This window comes from Euprymna scolopes, chromosome 35 (assembly GCF_053919585.1).
Source record: "Euprymna scolopes isolate OS-2025 chromosome 35, ASM5391958v1, whole genome shotgun sequence".
Taxonomy (NCBI): Eukaryota; Metazoa; Mollusca; class Cephalopoda; order Sepiida; family Sepiolidae; genus Euprymna; species Euprymna scolopes.
In genome coordinates this window covers 62,686,893-62,700,620 of record NC_136516.1, presented here as the reverse complement: position 1 = coordinate 62,700,620, position 13,728 = coordinate 62,686,893, and the positions used below count along the sequence as shown (strand labels likewise).

Genomic DNA, 13,728 nt, shown 5'->3' with positions numbered 1-13,728 from the left:
CTTCCATTCTTCATTGTTAAGAATTTATCCATATTTATATTTTATATTCCATGTCCTTTTTAAATAAAATACTTTTTTAAGCAAGGATTCAAAAATACTGCAAGTTGAAAACTTTGGTGGCTGGTAAGCGCCAGAATTAATCTCCCTTTCTATTTCTGGCTGTAAACAAAAGTTAGTAAACATGGGCCATCGTAACTTTAAAAATGATTACATTTCACTTATCAGTTTTTGCCGTTTAAAAAAATTCCACTCAACCGATTTTCCATTGTTTAATATATTTTAATATATTAAATCTAAAACTCATGTATTTCTTTAAGAGAATAACTCTTAAAGAAATACATGAGTTTTAGATTTAATATATTTTATTTATCCTTTATGGAGAGATTTTTTTTGTTTTTAAATCTAAAAAAAAAAACATTGGATGAAGCAGAAAAAATTGTTGTAGGTATTCAATCTTTTCAGGACAAAATTTTAAAATGTGAGGTTTTACTTAAAAAAAATCAACGTGGTTTAAAAAAAAGTTTTGACTTTACAGGTAAATTTGCCTTTACAGGTAAATTTTTTTTATTTATTTATTTTTTTTTAATTACATTTTCACCCCAAACAAGGCAAATTGCCACTTTGGTGTAGGGGGCTACTATCAGCGGCAACAACTACTGGGGTACTATGTAGGGATTTGGGCAGCAAGGTGTCGGTTCACGTTACACTTGAACTTCTGCACGTCAGTACTGTTGGGGAAGCAGGGACCTGGAATGGAATTCCAGAGTCTAGCGGTTCTGGGGAAGAAACTATTGGAGTAAAAAGATCTTTTACATCTAGGGATCTCTACAGTGTGGGGGTGGGATTTAGCAGCCTGTCGGGTTTCTTTTATCTTCAATTTGTAATATATAAATCTAAGGGGAGAAAATTAATTATTTTCATTTTAATAGACATTTCAAAATGGGTGGGGGGTGAATTAAAAAAAAACTTTGTCTAGAATATTATATTCAGTTTATTGGAAAGAGCATAAAATTTCACATTAAACCTGCAAATATTGTAAAAATTGAACCAATAAAAAATTTTGATAGATTTTTTAAATTGAAAAAATTTAACTCGTAAAATTCAATTCATTTTATTACGTAAGTCACTTTGTAAACACTGTTTTTAAAAAATAAAACATAATATTTCTATTATTTTTTAAAAAAACTTTAATAGTTTATTTTGGAAGTATATTTCATAAAGAAATTAAACAAACCACATTAAAAAGAGAAATTACGAGTTTTTTTTATATTTTATTCGCAGTTTTGTGTTAAGGGTGTAAAAAAATTCCCCCCAAATTCTGACACACCTAGTGAAGGCCTCCTTTCAGTGGCCTTAATACAGCGATCTACCAGTACAGACAATCTGAAGAGAATATAGATTGTTAGCTAATTAGAAACTCTATCTTTTGATACTGTTGATAGTTACTGGTATTGTTCTTTTGTCAAATGTTTATTTTTCAGACTTTTTTTTATTTTGAAGCGAAACGATTTCGTCTTCACCCAAGCAAAGCCGTTTCCAGGGGAAAGAAACAGAACAGTTAAGGTTGTTTATGTGAAAGAAACTACAATTTACAATTAATAATGCATAAAAGGGATCAATACCTACACAACGTAACACACATGCCGAGAGAGAGAGAGAGAGAGAGAGAGAGAGAGAGAGAGAGAGAGAGAGAGAGAGAGAGAGAGAGAGCAGAATAACTACAATCGGCCATAACTTCAAGTGGTCAAAACTTTTGTTTTGGAATTTGAATCTGGATTAGTTTCCTAGACATTGTCCATTATAGCAAACTTTTGTACTATTTTAATTTATTAATTTTATATATTAATTTACAAAACTGTTACCCAATGAAAAAAAAAGATTGAAATTAAGAAATTAACAAGCGTAAATTGATGATGAAAAATACTTTAGATAAATGAAATCGAGCAACAATCCGGAATAATGAAGGTAAGTGTTATCTCCTTTTAAAAATGATTTTATAGTCATTTGGTTTACGACATATCAATTGGTTGTGTATGTATGTGTGTTTATTAAGAGAGAGAGAGAGAGAGAGAGAGAGAGAGAGAGAGAGAGAGAGAGAGAGAGAGAGAGAGAAAATCGCATCTCCTAACAGATGTTTTTTTTACTTTACAATTAGTGTAATTTCTAATAAGTTTACATTCGTTCAAAAATAACTGCTGAAATCTTCTAAGATTATGCAATCGAAACCATACTGAGAAAATCACTCAGTAGTATATTTAAAACTTGATGAATTCATGATATGTTCTGACAACATGTTATAATACTTAATTACGCTTCTCGGTCAATACACTCCGATGTTCATAGGGGTGAGCAATCAAGTTATTTACTTTCTTTGTAATATTTAAACAAATCGTACACATTTGTCGGTTGAAAATGTTAATGCGATCACTTCACATTCGGCATTTGCAAACTGTTTTCGAATCCCATATTTCAAAAGACAATTCTAACCATAGCGTGAGAATGTCATCCAATTTCTTTGATGAATTTTCATGCTAATAATTGACAACATTATTCTTTATGAGCTGTACCTATCCGCCATTATCCGGGTGAAGAAGGTTAAAAAAAAAAAGAATGTAAAATATGTTAAAAATGACATACTATTTTCGAATACATGATACTTCCACTTCTTGACCTTCTTAACTTCCCAAGATGCTGATCAGAGTCTTTTTTTCAGTATATAACAATAAATATATTTCTAATGTTATTATTTTAAAAAAATATTTATATCACTTAAATACACTATAACGTACCGTAGTTTGAAATTTATTTTAAAGTTTGCAATTAATTTCTTTTTTAGATTAAACATATTCATACATAATTTAAATAACAGAATTGATATTTTTGCTATCTGCAAATGTTAATGTTTATAATATTGTCATGTTGATGCATAGGATTGTTGTGTTAGATACATGGAAATTTGTTGCATCCTTGGTAATTTTGTTGCATCAGTTACGTAGCTTAAGACTTAATTCCAAATGTATATATATAGCGAATATATATATATATATATATATATATATATATATATATATATATATATATATATATATATATATATATATATATAGTGGGGATTTTAATTAATAAAAACTGAAGAAAGTGCTCAATACTGTTGTAGAGCAAATATGCGTTTTATTTTTTATTACCATATCTTTCTGTTAAGTTACATTATTGTTTCGGCTACACGCCCTTTTTTTTTTTGGCTGTCTGTAGCGTCCTCAGACTTTTACAGAAATGTTCGCTATTTTGGGATGAAAGAGTGGAAGAGTGAATGAGGTCAGGAGGGGGGGGGTTGCGAGGAGGGCGGAAGAGAAAGAGAGGAAGGGAACAAGGATGGAAGGTGGGGGCGTTTGGTATGTCGATAATGTTTTAGTTTTGGGGTTTAAGGAACTTGTGGGGGAGGGTCTGGGAGGTTCATTTCTGGTGTGGCTGAGGGCATAGGGATACATGAGGGAAGGAGAAAATGTGGGGGTGGGAGGAGGGGGGTTACTTTAAAATTCGAAGAGAAAGAAAATGAAAACTGTAAGGTGAAATTTACAATCAAAATTTATTGTTCGACTGAATACTCCAAAAACAATTTACAAAGTTCTTATTCCGCGGAGTTTCAAAGAATGCTATTCTTCTCATCAGAGGCAGAAAGAAATCATCAAATTAGAAAAGAATAGCAAGAATAGCATTCTTTGAAACTCTGTTTGTTTTTTGGAGTATTCAGTCGAACAATAAATTTTGATTGTAGAGAGGGGTGCTCTGGGCGTAGACAGAGGTAGAAATTGTTTCAGTCGCGAAGGAATTCTCTTTCATTGACCAAGGACAGAAAAAGTGAAATATAGCAGCAGAACAGATACTGCACTCTGATCCGGTCTCGAAAGCCAAGGATTCAACCAGCAGATATTTCATCAGCCAAGAGGTGAAGAAAGAGATTTCGTCAATTCAATTTTTAGATCGGAATACGAAGCGGAGAAAGGGAAGGGCAGCAGTTAAAACTCCCTCCTTTTCCCACATTTTCTTTTAAGACCTGGATTCCGGCTTCATTCAGCTTTTTTGCTTTGACCGTCGAACGGGAAAGAAACCTCTCTCCTCGTGGGAGGAGAGACAACTTCTCTCCTCGTGGGAAAGGAGACGCTTCAAATTAAAAAAAAAAAAAAGAGGAAAAAGGAACGCTATTTCGGAAAACCGAAAACCAACGGCAGATATGAATACGAAACGTTGAGATAAGAAGAAAAAAAAAAAAAAGAAAAAAAAAAAAAAGAAAAAGAGAAAAATGGAATAACTGTGAATTTATAAGAACTTTCTTTCCCCACAAAAGGATTCTCTCGAACTGAATCCATCGCTAACAAGTTGTGAAAAGAAAAAGAACAAAACAAAGACAAAAAAAAAAAAAAAAAACCGTGAGTGTAAATTTTGTTTTTCCTTCTATCAGACTGAAAATTAATTTTTCCTCGTGGTCGAGTTGCGCTGTTCTTTCCAAGACTCTCGCTCATGTTATATGTTTAGAAATATCCCAAACCCCATAATTTTGAATATATTTTGTTTTCATTAAATTTTTCTTTTTATCTTTAATAAACCTATTTTTTGTATATTATTTGGAAAAGTGTTTGTTTTGTTATTTCTCGCATGCTGTTGTGTTCAATCGTTGTGTTTATTTTTGCATCCCGCTTGTCTCATTAGAACCGGTTGGTGTTACATTTGCGCGAGCCTTTTCTAGTCTCACACAAAAACACGCGTTCACATTTCAAGCCATATTTCTTGTCATATACATACGTGCACACAAACATACGCGTGCACGTCCACACACGTACATATATTCACGTTCGCGTATATACACTCACATTCACTTGTATGCACACACACGCTAATGTGCACACATGTACTCACATATGCGCACACGTATGCACACATGGACAACGTCACTTCCCCTTTCAAAGGAAATCCACACATGCACAAAAGACCCCCGGAAACAACTATAAAAGCAAGAGCAATAAGCAGCTTCTTTCTTTCCCAACTCGCCTTCCGAGGTGAGTGGTCTACGGACCAGCTGCTGCTGTTTCGGCAGTCCCGCGCACACGCGCGCATCTCACGTCACTTGCTACCATGTGGGGCAAAAAGCTAACAAACAGTACGTACACCTTATACGCTTTCTCTCTCCATGAACTGGATTGACATTCTCATCTTTCTCTCTCCATATATACAACTTGTGACTGAGTATACCTTCGCGTAGCTGACTGCTAACATGGCGCACAGCTTTACTGATGTCAACCCTCTATCTTTTTCTTTGTCTACACGCTGGACTGTCATTCCTATTTCCACTACATTACTCACTTCTCTTTCCACGCGCGAACAAACGATAGTGTCTCGAACGTGAGATGAACACACATTTCCTTTTCCTTCTATACTACACGTCCCACAACAAATGATGGTTACACCCGAACGTGGATATGAACACGTGTTATACCTAAAACATTCATTTTTCAACAGTAAATAAACGACATGTTTATTTTATCCAGCAATTGAGTTTTTGTTTCCTTCATTCCATTCGTTTCATTATTTTCTTTTGTAACGGGATATCGTAAATTTCTTTTTATATTTCTTTGTTGCCATGTGTAAAAAAAAAAATATATATATATATTCTTGCGTTGCCTACACACTGTTCCAAGATTTCCAAATACAACCGCTGAGGTACAATGTGCGGCTCTTTAGTTTTCTTTCTCGGACTTTACAACACGGAGAAAAAGAAGAAAAGAAAAAAGAAAAAAAAACATACTGAAGATGGAGTTTAACTCCGAAATATATTTATGTTATAAATTTCAAACAAATAAAATATTTGTTTATTTTCCTAATATTACATTGTGATTTGGCTTTCAAGAGCACTTGATGCATATTTTTTATATATATATATATGTGTGTGTGTGTGTGTGTGTGTGTGTGTGTGTGTGTGTGTGTGTGTGTGTATGTGTGTGTGTGTGTGTGTGTGTGTGTGTGTGTGACTATATCATCTCAAAAAGTTGGCCCTCATGATTTTTGGAGAATCTATAATAATGTTATTAATAGTGATACGCCTGTTATTCCCCCTCTTTTTAATGGTTTCCAGGTCATTTCATTTTTTAAAGATAAGGCTGATCTCTTTCCTCAAATTTTAGCTAACGATTCTTTTATTGATGATTCTGTTGATGTTCTTCCGGATTTTCGTTTTGAAAACTGGTAAGTTTCTTGATTCTGTAATTATTACTCCAAAGATGGATGTTAGGATTCTTTCCAATTTTGACCAGTCTAAGTCATAATTCAATTCTTGTTTTCATTCTCACGCGTTGTGCTCTTGAACTTTCTTCTATCCTCTCAAAATTATTCAATTTCTGTCAAAATCGTGTTTCTCTTGTTGGAAAGAGTCCTCTGTTGTGCATATCTTTAAAAATGCTGGTGATCAGTCTGAGCCAACTAAGCATCATCCTGTTAATCTAGTCTCTGTTATGAGCAAAGTTTTAGAAAGATTAGTCAACGGCAAGTTTATTCCTTTTTTAGAAAATTTGTGTTTCTTTAGTGATCTTAAATATGACTTTCGTTCAACTGTTGATCTTTAAATTGCTGTAACTGAGCGAATCTGTCGGTTTATGGATAATTCAGGAGAGGGTAGGGCCATTATGCTTGACATTACAAAGTGGCATTCTGAATTTCTACATAAACTTCGGGTTATGGCATTAGTGGTAAGGTTCTTGACATTATTAGGTCTTTTCTGATCGAAGCTCTGGATGCTCTTCTTTTTCCTTTTTCAATGTTCTAGGCCTAACACTGTTTCGTCTCTAAATGACGAAGGAATATTATTCCGAAAATTAACATCTTTGCTGATGAAGCCAATCTCTATTCTGATGTCACTTCTCATCCACCTCCCTCAGATCAGTTGAAATATACAGCTAATCTAGAAGTTAACTTTGGTTCAATTATAGATTATGGTAATAAATGGTTTATTTTGTTAAATCCTGTTAAGACTCAGCTTGTGTCATTCAATCGTATGTATTTCTCTTTTCTTTCTGAGATTCTCATGTATGGTTCTGCTTTTGACAAGAAATCGACTCTGAAATTTCTCGGTTTTTCTTTCTCGTCAAATCTTTTTGGGGAGTTCAGATATTAAATCCATTGCTCTTTCTGCTTCTTGTAAAGTAGGTTCTCTCTATCACTGTAAACACTTTCTCACATCTGAGGCTATTCTCTATCTCTACAAATCTACTATCAGACTCTGTATGGAATACTGTTGTTAGATTTGGGTTGTTGAATCTCTGTCCCGTTTGAAGGTTCTTGATAAAATGTGTAATTTGATTGATCCACTCTTTCTTCTTCACTATCACCTTTCTCTCTCTCTCTCTCTCTCTCTCTCTCTCTCACACACACACACACACACACACACACACACACACACACACACACACAGATGTGATGTAACTAGTCTAAGCCTATTTTATAAATGCTATTATGGCAGAGTTGTCAGATCTATTCCTTGCTTCCTTTGTTCCAGCTTGTTTGACTCGTCAGTCTAGTGGCTGCTATTAATTTGCTATTTTAATGCATCATCACGATACAGCCTCTAAATTCAGCAGCTGCTTTCCAAGAATTGCAGAATTGTCAAACTTTCTTCCTGCTGACTGTTTTCCTCATACCTTATTCAAAACTAGGGTCATTAAACATCGCATGTCTTGGTGATAATCATCTGTCGTTGTTGATAGCACCTTAATTCAATCAGTTTATGCCTTGTCTGTTGCTATTTCTCCACACACACACACACACACACACACACACACACACACACACACACACACACACACACACACACACACACACATACACAATGGATGGCAATGAACAGACCATAACAGATTAAATAATATAATAACAAAAAGACTAGTTAACTGATTTCAAACCTCGCATAAGAATGAAAAAATCACTCTGAACAATACATACGGGTTTTCCATTGCTGAACATCTAATAATCTATTTTAGTGTGACTCATTCTCCATTCTGAGTAAGTGAGGTTGTTTCTTTCCCCTTAAGATTTTAGGAACTATTCATATCAAGTCTTTGTGACATTATTTTTGTCTTATTATAGTTTTTACTTGATTTTTCTCCTTTCTTTCAATGTAATTTTCATAGCAATATTTTTTCTCTTAACTTAACCCCAATTTAATTCTGTTGATGGTTGAAACAGGTGAGCTAACCTTTTCATTCTTTTATTATTTTCATTCAGCATGCTTATAAACATATGGTTTATTTAGTTGCATAAAATAATAGAGTGTTTTTGCTTAAAGAGCTTTTTTGTAATTTTTCAATTTCTCGAACTGTCGTTCTTATTTCTCAGTCGAATCTGCGCAAGAAATTTTTATAGTCGTCTTCGTCCATCTGTTTTCTTTCCTTTGGTTGTTTTTGCAAGTACTTTCAACTGAGTTACATCGACTGGTCTTCAGGCAGTTTTGATTAAAATTCAATTAAAATCTGGATGCTTTTATATGCTTCAATTAAAATTATATTAAATTTCTTGAACTGGCGAAGCCATCTGTAAAAAAAAAAGAAAATATTTTTAACGTGTTAAGAAAGTGGCTAAAATAAGTGTACAATGGTTTAAAGACGACTATGGGACTTTCTTGCACAGATTCGACCGAGAAATAAGAACAACAATTCGAAAAATTGAAAAATTACAAAAAAATTTCATTAAGCAAAAACACTCCATGCTATTCAACAATACTTTTCTGAATATATATATATATATATATATATATATATATATATATATATATATATATATATATATATATATATATATATATATATAGATAAGATATATATATATATAAGAGAAAACAAAATTAAAACTGTAAGTTGAATTTTACAATTAAATTTATTTTTTTACTAAATACTCCAAAAAACAATTTTCAAAGTCCTTATTCCGTGTGGCTTTAAAGTATACTATTCTTCTCATCAGAGGCAGAAAGAACTCAGAAGATTATATTTGTAGCAATGCTAGAATTTGCTGGTTACGTCATTAAATGAAATTGCAAATTATGATAGTCATAAATTGCAAAAATGTACATGTCCTTTAAAACAATGAGTGAAAAAAATAAAAACAAACCCGGAATAAACTTGCAGCTTGCATTAAGATTCTTTCAAAGGTATTCCGAAAAGCGAAATAATACTTAGAAAGAATCGAATAATCCAAATTTAAACAGACAGACAGACAGACAGACAGACAGACAGAGATAGATAGATAGATAGATAGATAGATAGATAGATGTATAAGTATACACTCGATACATTATAGCTAACTGGGATAGCTTCCATACATTTATATTAGATCTACCTCTGCATTCCATGTTTAAAAAGGATGTGTCCTCTATAGTATCAGACCTGACAGAATGGTTAATTGTAGGTATAGACCGTTTCCAGTTCCAACAGAAACCTAACAGCTAGCCATGGTTCCCACCAGAATGTGCTGCCGCCATTGCGCACAGAAATCACTTTTTCCATTGCTTCCAACGGTAATAGATGTATGGAGATTAAAGCCACTTTCAGGACTGCCAGCAACCATTGTTAGAAAGTAATAAAGAACGCAAGAGAGTTCTATGCTTAGTCCATCAAGTCCAAAGTAGCTGAGCAGCGGCTTGGTTCCCACCAGTTTTGGCAAATAGCAAATAGAATCCTGAACAGAAGCGTGTGCTCTATCCCAACTATCATCAATGGACCTGAGGTAATCTCATCAACATCAGACAAATCCAAACTCCTTGCCAAGAACTTTGCAGCCAATTCTACCCTTTATGACCAAGGCCGCCAACCCCCAATATTTTCTCCTGTATCAGAAAACACGTTATGTGATATAAAAATATCTGTGTGTGATGTTGCAAAGCTAATCAAAAGCCTGACAGTATTCCAATTACAGTACTCAAAAGACTTCAACCAGAACTAGCGCCCATCATCCTTACAAAACTGTTTAAACGTTGTCTTAAGGAGAATTGCTTCCCATTACCCTGAAAAATCTCATCAGTGTGCCCCATATTTAAGAATTCAGGTGATCGCTCATCTCTCTCTCAGTACAGGCCAATAAGTAATCATGAGTAAGTTGCTGGAATCTGTGTTAAATAGAGAAGTAATCAACCGTTTCAACAACAATAACTCTCTCGATGGAGGCAACCTTTCTAGGGAAATTCCTCTTGACATATCAAAGGCCTTTGATAGGGTATGGCATAAAAGTTTACTTCACAAGATTTCCAGCTATGGTATAGCTGGAAATGTCTTCTCAATTATTAAATCATTTCTCTCTGATATGTTCATAAGAGTAGTAGTTGATGGGCAAAAATCAGAAGCTCACAGTATTAATGCTGGAGTCTCTCAGGGGTCCATCCTGGGCCCAACTCTTTTTCTGATTTACATCAATGATCTTCCAAATCACATCCTTCCATCATTCGTAGACATTTATGCTGATGACACTACCATCTATGGTAACACATCTAAGACAGTAAATGACCAAGTTCTCTCCGATTCTCTCTCCTCTGATCTTGAGCACATGGTACAATGGGGAAAGGAGTGGCTGGTTACTTTTAATGCATCTAAAACCAAGCTTCTATTTTTATATTATCAACGTTCTAATTTCCATCTGGCATCAATTGAAATGAATGGCTCTCGTCTTGGGGAGGCCTCATGTTTTGACAAGCTTCTAGGCTTGACCGTTACTCCTGATCTTAAATGGAACATGTACATCAAATCTGTTGCTAAGGCCGCTGGAAAAATGGTGGGATCTTTCTATCGATCCAGTAGATATCTCATTGCTGATGCAATTCTCTATCTATATAAGAGCTAGGTACGTCCAAGGATGGAATACTGTTGTCACATCTGGGCAGGAGCTGCTAGAAAGGACTTGTCCTGCCTTGATAGCGTTCAAAATAGACTTTGTAGCCTCATAGATATCCTTTTCTCTTCCCTGCAACCTCTATCTCACAGAAGAGATCTCTGCTTTATCGTTATTTTCATGGCAAGTGCTCGACTGGGCTTCAATCTATGGTCCCCTCTCGCCAAACTTTCACAAGAAACATTCGTCTAACTGTAAACACTATCAATAATTCCTCCTACTCTTTATCTGTGCATAAACCTAAACGTAAATTCCATGAACAAAGCTTCTTTCTTAGAACGACACGCCTGTGGAATTGTCTTCCGTTTTCCTGTTTTCCAGCTGACTACAATCTGATTGTCTTCAAGTCCAACATAAACAAGTTCTTGATGAGCCGTTCCACTTAAGTTAACAAATTTACCGAATTTCCATTACTAACGATTACTATATTGTCCAATTGACTACTGTACACTCTTAACTCTTATCTTCTAGTGGTCTTTGGGCCTTGATAAGTGGTTATGTCTATGTACAAAAAAAAAGTATAGATAGATATTAGAAAATGTCAGAAACCTAAAATTAATAGCTCTGCATTAATTCAAACTATGTCGATAATCATTTATTAAACGACAGTGATACTGTGATCGTTGTTTTTATTAATTGAATTCTCTTATCTTGGTTTTGCATTCAAAACGTATCAATCAATCTTTCTTCTGACCCCTTTATCCACGGGAAAAGGTTGTTTTTGTTTCATCAGACATGTTCATTATTTTATTATTCTTAATATTCAGATAAAAAATCCCAAAACCCAAAATTGGTATAGCACTCAAATATAAATAAAGTTAAACATTTTGTGCATTTAACAGTAAATGCGATATACATATGATAATTTGAAATTGTTTTTACAGATCCCAAATAACCATTGGCAACGACTGGTGTTAAGTGACATAACGTTGTACATCATGGTTTTTGCTTTGATCAATTACGGAATTCCACTTACCCACCCGCATCTTTCATTTTTTTTTCAGTTGCACTATTAACTAGGTCGTGGATCAATTCGTAATTAACTTGTAAATATTTATATAGATCTCTCTTCATGTCTATTCATCAATCAATCCATCTCTGTGTATGTGTCTGCTCCCCCCCCGCCTCTCTCTCTCTCTCTGTCTCTCTATCTGTCTGTTCTCCCTGTCTGTCTGTCTGTCTGTCTGTCTCGCTCTCACTCTCTCTCTCTCTCTCTCTCTCTCTCTCTCTCTATATATATATATATATATATATATACTAGTAAAAGTACCCGTCGTTGACTGGGTTCAAAAACAGCCTACAGAAAATGGACTCTGATTTATGAAAGTATGATAGGTTATGAAAAGGAAGAGTTGTAAAGAGAGAGCTTCGAATTTGGGGGTACAAAAACGAAAGCAAAATATCATGAAAGTAAAAATAAAATAGATAAACCCCATAATTTTTTATACCATACCTTTTCACACTGAAACACTTATCACAATATTCTGTGGATCTATATTAAACAACATTGTTAAACTTTGTGACATATTTCCATTCTTTGGAGGTCAGGAGCGAACGAACACCCAATAATTTTATTATACCATATTTCTTCAAACTGAAACATAATTATCAAAGTATATTTACGCAGATAGATATGAAAAGTCTTTATTAAAGTTTGTGACTATTTCCATTCTATGGAGGCCAGGCGTGAACACAGACCCCACAATTTTATTATACCATCCCTACCTTAAAACATACTTTTCAAAGTATTATTATTTACATCTATATAAAAAACACTTGTAAACGTTTTTTTTTAATTTTTAAATTTTTATTTCCATATTTTGTGGACCAGGCGCGTACGCAGACCCCACAATTTTAATGAATCATCATTATGTCATATCAAACATACCCATTCCTGTGTCTCGATACATCTATCATTATATGTGATCAGTTTTCTATAATAGTCAACCATATAGGAGCTTATTCGTGACCAGACACACACACAGACGTTCAGCTTTATATAATATATATATATATATATATATATATATATATATATATATATATATTATTATTATTATTCTTAATCCTTAGATAAAAAAAATTCCAAAACGTAGAATTAGTCCGTATTAAAAAAACAATTTAAATTGAATAAAGAAACAAAGAAATTTAATTTAAGAAATGGATAGTATTAGTAAAACATATTAAGTGAACATTAGTAATTAAAACATAGGTAATTAGTGGTAATGTTGGAAGATACGAAAATAAGTAAATACATAAATCTTTAAAAAATGTTTTGAAGGATGAGATGGAGGTAAAATATTTTCCCATATTTTCCACATAAGGAGAATGGACTCCATACTGTTCATTGTTAAAGTGTTTTTTATTCAATAAGTCTGACGAAAGGTTTTCATTTTCAAACGACATAATGTTTGAATTTGTCCGAATAGTCTTGAAACAATTGTAACTAATAATGAAATATACAATTTGTTGCTATCAATCTATTCCTTGATGTCTTGATTTTGTTAAAACAATATATGAATACTCAATTATGAAATATGACAATTTTGTAGCTTACAGTTTAAGTCATCTCATTTTGATTTAAAACTCATTGGTATATGAACGATAACCGAATTTTCAATTATATAAACCCTGTAAAATTCGGAATGCTATAAATTAGACTATATATATATATATATATATATATATATATATATATATATATATGTGTGTGTGTGTGTGTGTATGTGTGTGTATGTATGTATGTATGTGTGTGTGTGTGTGTGAGTGCATTTTGACGTTTTAAATAATTTTCAAATTATATTTAAAACT

At 33.5% G+C, this 13,728-nt stretch overlaps 1 protein-coding gene across 1 annotated transcript in view; it reads left to right on the top strand.

Moving 5' to 3' along the window:
- Nucleotides 1-1,697: 1,697 nt before the first annotated feature.
- LOC145259884 (uncharacterized) overlaps nucleotides 1,698-13,728 on the top strand; it is a 79,782-nt gene continuing 67,751 nt past the window's right edge. Inside the window, exon 1 of the mRNA XM_080117764.1 lies at nucleotides 1,698-1,965. The gene's annotated coding sequence lies outside the window, so the exon portion shown is untranslated. The remainder of the gene's footprint in view (nucleotides 1,966-13,728) is intronic.